General features: G+C 40.9%; 1 non-coding gene across 1 annotated transcript; it reads left to right on the top strand.

Annotated features, from left to right (window-relative positions):
* Positions 1-236: 236 nt before the first annotated feature.
* LOC127681941 (small nucleolar RNA SNORA17) lies at positions 237-365 on the top strand. Its single transcript, XR_007977279.1, has one exon. It is a non-coding gene; the product is annotated as a small nucleolar RNA SNORA17 (small nucleolar RNA).
* The last annotated feature ends 6,389 nt before the right edge of the window (positions 366-6,754 follow it).

Raw genomic sequence — 6,754 nt, 5'->3', positions numbered from 1 at the left:
TCTGGCCTCCAAAGGCACCAAGCACACACAAGGTACACACACACAGACCTGCATACAAAATACCTATAAGCACAAAATTAAATTTTAAATTTTAAAAATTGAATTAATTTTTTTGCAGAGTATAAAGCAAAGAGGCAAAGAAATGGGGTAGGGAAAAAGATGTTAAACTATTAAATATATAAAAATCAGAAGCGTATATGAGTTTCAAAGGGAGAAAAAAGAAAAAAGAAAAATGTGCTGCCCCTAGAGGCATCGCAGGTGTGGCTGCTGTGTCACGTGTGCATCTGTAGGTGGCAGAGAGGAGAGCGCTGTGTCTGTGCTCAGTGATCACCTATGAACATCTGAACGATTAGTACCTTTGTTTTTATTGAGGTAAAGGCCACCCATTGAGTGCCCTACCTGGGGATTCATCCTATAAACAGTCACCAAACCCCGACACTATGACGAGAAGCATGTACCAAAAGGAGCAAGCCATGGCTGTCTCCAGAGGGGCCCTACCAGAGCCTTACAAATACAGAGGCAGAAACTAGCAACCAACTATTGGACTGAGCTTGGGGTCCCCAACGGAGGATCTGGAGGGTGGTCCGGAGGAGCTGAAGGGCTATATAGCCCCATGGGAAGAACAATGACTTCTTCTTTTACATTGCCAATGGGACAATATTCTTTTATAATATCTTCTTCATTTATATTGCCAATGGTAAAACCTTTCCCAATTTCCCCCCTCCCAAAAGCCCCCTCCCCAACAATTCCCTACCCCTCCTCCCATCCTCTGCCTCTATGTATATGCCCTTCTACCCAACACACTCCCCCCTCCCATCCGTTTCCCTTTGTTGGGGCCTCTATTGAGCCTTTACCTGGCCAAAGACCACTCCTCCCACTGATGTCCAATAAGGCATTCCTCCGCCAAATTGTTGGCTGGAACTATGTGTACCCCTTGGTTGATGGTTCAGTCCCTGGGAGTCTTGGGGTATCTGGGTGACCGAAGTCATTGTTCTTCCCATGGGGCTGTAAACCCCTTCAGCTCCTCCTCCGGACTACCCTCCAGATCCTCCGTTGGGGACCCAGTCCAATAGTTGGTTGCTAGTTTCTGCCTCTGTATTTGTAAGACTCTGGCAGGGCCCCTCTGGAGATAGCCATGGCTTGCTCCTTTTGGTACACACTTCTCCTCGTAGTGTCGGGGTTTGGTGACTGTTTATTTTTTTTTATTCGATATAATTTATTTACATTTCAAATGATTTCCCCTTTTCTAGCCCCCCCACTCCCCGAAAGTCCCGTAAGCCCCCTTCTCTTCCCCTGTCCTCCAATCCACCCCTTCCCACTTCCCCGTTCTGGTTTTGCTGAATACTGTTTCACTGAGTCTTTCCAGAACCAGGGGCCACTCCTCCTTTCTTCTTGTACCTCATTTGATGTGTGGATTATGTTTTGGGTATTCCAGTTTTCTAGGTTAATATCCACTTATTAGTGAGTGCATACCATGATTCACCTTTTGAGTCTGGGTTACCTCACTTAGTATGATATTCTCTAGCTCCATCCATTTGCCTAAGAATTTCATGAATTCATTGTTTCTAATGGCTGAATAGTACTCCATTGTGTAGATATACCACATTTTTTGCATCCACTCTTCTGTTGAGGGATACCTGGGTTCTTTCCAGCATCTGGCAATTATAAATAGGGCTGCTATGAACATAGTAGAACATGTATCCTTATTACATGGTGGGGAGTCTTCTGGGTATATGCCCAGGAGTGGTATAGCAGGATCTTCTGGAAGTGAGGTTCCCAGTTTTCGGAGGAACTGCCAGACTGATTTCCAGAGTGGTTGTACCAATTTGCAACCCCACCAGCAGTGGAGGAGTGTTCCTCTTTCTCCACACCCTCTCCAACACCTGCTGTCTCCTGAATTTTTAATCTTAGCCATTCTGACTGGTGTAAGATGAAATCTTAGGGTTGTTTTGATTTGCATTTCCCTAATGACTAATGAAGTTGAGCATTTTTTAAGATGTTTCTCCGCCATCCGAAGTTCTTCAGGTGAGAATTCTTTGTTTAACTCTGTACCCCATTTTTTAATAGGGTTGTTTGGTTTTCTGGAGTCTAACTTCTTGAGTTCTTTATATATATTGGATATTAGCCCTCTATCTGATGTAGGATTGGTGAAGATCTTTTCCCAATTTGTTGGTTGCCGATTTGTCCTCTTGATGGTGTCCTTTGCCTTACAGAAACTTTGTAATTTTATGAGGTCCCATTTGTCAATTCTTGATCTTAGAGCATACGCTATTGGTGTTCTGTTCAGAAACTTTCTCCCTGTACCGATGTCCTCAAGGGTCTTCCCCAGTTTCTTTTCTATTAGCTTCAGAGTGTCTGGCTTTATGTGGAGGTCCTTAATCCATTTGGATTTGAGCTTAGTACAAGGAGACGAGGATGGATCAATTCGCATTCTTCTGCATGCTGACCTCCAGTTGAACCAGCACCATTTGTTGAAAAGGCTATCTTTTTTCCATTGGATGTTTTCAGCCTCTTTGTCGAGGATCAAGTGGCCATAGGTGTGTGGGTTCATTTCTGGATCTTCAATCCTGTTCCATTGATCCTCCTGCCTGTCACTGTACCAATACCATGCAGTTTTTAACACTATTGCTCTGTAGTATTGCTTGAGGTCAGGGATACTGATTCCCCCAGATTTTCTTTTGTTGCTGAGAATAGTTTTAGCTATCCTGGGTTTTTTGTTGTTCCAGATGAATTTGATAATTGCTCTTTCTAACTCTGTGAAGAATTGAGTTGGGATTTTGATGGGTATTGCATTGAATCTGTATAGTGCTTTAGGCACAATGGCCATTTTAACTATATTGATTCTACCGATCCATGAGCATGGGAGGTTTTCCCATTTTTTGAGGTCTTCTTCCATTTCCTTCTTCAGAGTCTTGAAGTTCTTGTCATACAGATCTTTCACATGTTTGGTAAGAGTCACCCCAAGATACTTTATACTGTTTGAGGCTATTGTGAAGGGGGTCATTTCCCTAATTTCTTTCTCAGCCTGCTTATCCTTTGAGTATAGGAAGGCCACTGATTTGCTTGAGTTGATTTTATAACCTGCCACTTTGCTGAAGTTGTTTATCAGCTGTAGGAGCTCTCTAGTGGAGTTCTTTGGGTCACTTAGGTAGACGATCATGTCGTCTGCAAATAATGATAGTTTGACTTCCTCCTTTCCAATTTGTATCCCTTTGACCTCCTTATGTTGTCGAATTGCCCAAGCTAGTACCTCAAGTACAATATTGAAAAGATAAGGAGAAAGGGGGCAGCCTTGTCTGGTCCCTGATTTCAGTGGGATTGCTTCAAATTTCTCTCCATTTAGTTTGATGCTGGCTACCGGTTTGCTGTATATTGCTTTTACTATGTTTAGGTATGGGCCTTGAATTCCTGTTCTCTCCAAGACTTTAAGCATGAAGGGATGCTGAATTTTGTCAAATGCTTTTTCAGCATCCAATGAAATGACCATGTGGTTTTGTTCTTTGAGTTTGTTTATGTAGTGGATTGTATTGATGGATTTCCGTATATTGAACCAACCCTGCATTCCCGGGATAAAGCCTACTTGATCATGGTGGATGATCGTTTTGATGTGTTTTTGGATTCGGTTGGCAAGAATTTTATTGAGTATTTTTGCATCGATGTTCATAAGGGAAATTGGTCTGAAGTTCTCTTTCTTTGTTGGATCTTTTTGTGGCTTTGGTATCAGCGTAATTGTGGCTTCGTAGAAGGAATTGGGTAGTGTTCCTTCTGTTTCTATTTTGTGGAATAGTTTGAAGAGTATTGGTGTTAACTCTTCTTTGAAGGTCTGGTAGAATTCTGCACTGAAGCCATCTGGTCCTGTGCTTTTTTTGGTTGGAAGACTTTCTATGACTCCTTCTATTTCTTTAGGCATTATGGGACTGTTTAGATGGTCTAGTTGGTCCTGATTTAATTTTGGTATTTGGTATCTGTCAAGGAAATTGTCCATTTCCTCCAGATTCTCCAGTTGTGTTGAGTACAGGCTCTTGTAGTAGGATCTGATGATTTTTTGGATTTCCTCAGTTTCCGTTGTTTTGTCTCCCTTTTCATTTCTAAGTTTGTTAATTTGGATACTTTCTCTGTGCCCTTTGGTCAGTCTGGCTAAGGGTTTATCTATCTTGTTGATTTTCTCAAAGAACCCGCTCCTGGTTTTGTTGATTTTTTGTATGGTTCTCTTTGTTTCTACTTGATTGATTTCGGCCCTGAGTTTGATGATTTCCTGCCTTCTACTCCTCCTGGGCGAAGTAGCTTCTTTTTGTTCTAGGGCTTTCAGGTGTGTCATTAAGCTGGTAATCTATGCTCTCTCCATTTTCTTTTTGGAGGCACTCAGGGCTATGAGTTTTCCTCTTAGCACTGCTTTCATTGTGTCCCATAGATTTGGGTATGTTGTGTTTTCATTTTCATTGTGTTCTAAAAAGTCTTTAATTTCTTTCTTTATTTCTTCCTTGACCAAGGTATCATTGAGTAGAGTATTGTTCAGTTTCCACGTGTATGTGGGTTTTCTGTTGTTTCTGTTGCTATTGAAGACCACTTTAACTCCATAGTGATCAGATAGGAGGCATGGGATTAGTTCTATCTTCTTATATTTGTTGAGGTCTGTCTTGTGACCAATTATATGGTCGATTTTGGAGAAGGCACCATGAGGTGCTGAGAAAAAGGTATATTCTTTTGTTTTAGGATAGAATGTTCTATATATATCTGTTAAATCTAATTGGTCCAAAGTTTCAATTAGTTTCATTGTGTCCCTGTTTAGTTTCTGTTTTCCTGATCGGTCCATTGAGGAAAGTGCAGTGTTGAAGTCACCTACAATTATTGTGTTAGGTGCAATGTGTGCTTTTAGTTTTAATAAAGTTTCTTTTACGAAAGAGGGTGCCCTTGCATTTGGGGCATAGATGTTCAGGATTGACAGTTCTTCTTTTTGTATTTTTCCTTTGACCAGCAAGAAGTGTCCCTCAGGGTCTCTTTTGATGACTTCGGGTTGAAAGTCAATTTTATCTGATATTAAAATGGCTACTCCAGCTTGTTTCCTGAGACCATTTGCTTGTAAAATTGTCTTCCAGCCTTTTACTCTAAGGTAGTGTTTGTCTTTGACCCTGAGGTGTGTTTCCTGTAAGCAGCAAAATGTAGGGTCCTGTTTACATATCCATTCAGTTAGTCTGTGTCTTTTTATTGGGGCATTAAGTCCATTGATGTTAAGAGATATTAAGGAATAGTGATTGTTACTTCCTATCATTTTTGACGTTATTTTTTAAATTTGAATGCTTAACTTCTTTTGGGTTTGATGAAAGGTTACTATCTTGCTTTTTCCAGGGTGAAGTTTCCCTCCTTGTATTGGTGTTGTCCTCCTATTATCCTTTTTAGGGCCGGGTTTGTGGATAGATATTGGGTAAACTTGGTTTTGTCATGAAATATCTTAGTTTCTCCATCTATGGTGATTGAGAGTTTTGCTGGATATAGTAGTTTTGGTTGGCATTTGTGTTCTCTTAGAGTCTGCATGAGATCTGCCCAGGACCTTCTAGCCTTCATAGTCTCCGGTGAAAAGTCTGCTGTGATTCTGATAGGTCTTCCTTTATATGTTACTTGGCCTTTTTCTCTTACTGCCTTTAATATTCTTTCTTTGTTTAGAACATTTGATGTTTTGATTATTATGTGACGGGAAGTATTTCTGTTCTGGTCCAGTCTGTTTGGAGTTCTGTAGGCTTCTTGTATATTCATGGGCATCTCTCTCTTTAGGTTAGGGAAGTTTTCGTCCATAATTTTATTGAAGATATTTGCTGGCCCTTTAAGTTGTAAATCTTCACTCTCATCTATGCCTATAATCCTTAGGTTTGGTCTTCTCATTGTGTCCTGGATTTCCTGGATATTTTGGGTTACAAGCTTTTTGCATTTTGCATTTTCTTTAACTGTTGAGTCCATGGTTTCTATGGAATCTTCAGCATCTGAGATTCTTTCTTCTATCTCTTGTATTCTGTTGTTGATATTTGCATCTCTGTCCCCTGATTTCTTCCCAAGGCTTTCTATCTCCAAAGTTGTCTCCCTTTGAGTTTTCTTAGTTGTTTCTACTTCTGATTTTAGATCCTGGATGGTTTTGCTTAGCTCCTTCACTTGCATGTTTGTGTTTTCCTGTAATTCTTTAAGGGATTTTTGTGTTTCCTCTTTCATGAGCTCAGCCTGTTGACCAAAGTTCTCCTGTATTTCTTTAAGAGATTTTTGTGTTTCGTCTTTTATGACCTCAGCCTGTTGACCAAAGTTCTCCTGTATTTCTTTAAGTGTTTTTTGCATTTCCTCCTTGTTGGCTTTTGTATTCTCCTGGATTTCTTTCAATGATTTTTGTGTTTCCCTTGCAAGGGCTTCTAACTTTTGATCCATTTTCTCCTGAATTTCTTTAAGTATGTCCTTCATGTGTTCCTGTACCAGCATCATGACCAGTGATTTTAAATCTAAATCTTGTTTTACTGGTGTGATGGGGTATCCAGGACATGTTGGTAGAGGAGAATTGGGTTCAGATGTTGCCATATTGCCTTGATTTCTGTTAGTGACGTTCCTGCGTTTGCCTTTTGCCATCTAGTTCTCACTGTTGTTAGTTTGTCTTGTCAGTGCTGGACTCACCAGTGCAAGCTGCCCCTTCCCAGTTGGCCTCTGGTGCACAGCTTACCTCCTGCACTGCTTGTAGACAGGGTGCTGCTGCCCAGGCTGTTCAGATCCCAAAGCAGGCACC

Source organism: Apodemus sylvaticus, chromosome 3 (assembly GCF_947179515.1).
Source record: "Apodemus sylvaticus chromosome 3, mApoSyl1.1, whole genome shotgun sequence".
Classification (NCBI taxonomy): domain Eukaryota; kingdom Metazoa; phylum Chordata; class Mammalia; order Rodentia; family Muridae; genus Apodemus; species Apodemus sylvaticus.
The sequence above is the reverse complement of the archived record's forward strand: the minus strand, read 5'-3'. Positions and strand labels throughout refer to the sequence as shown.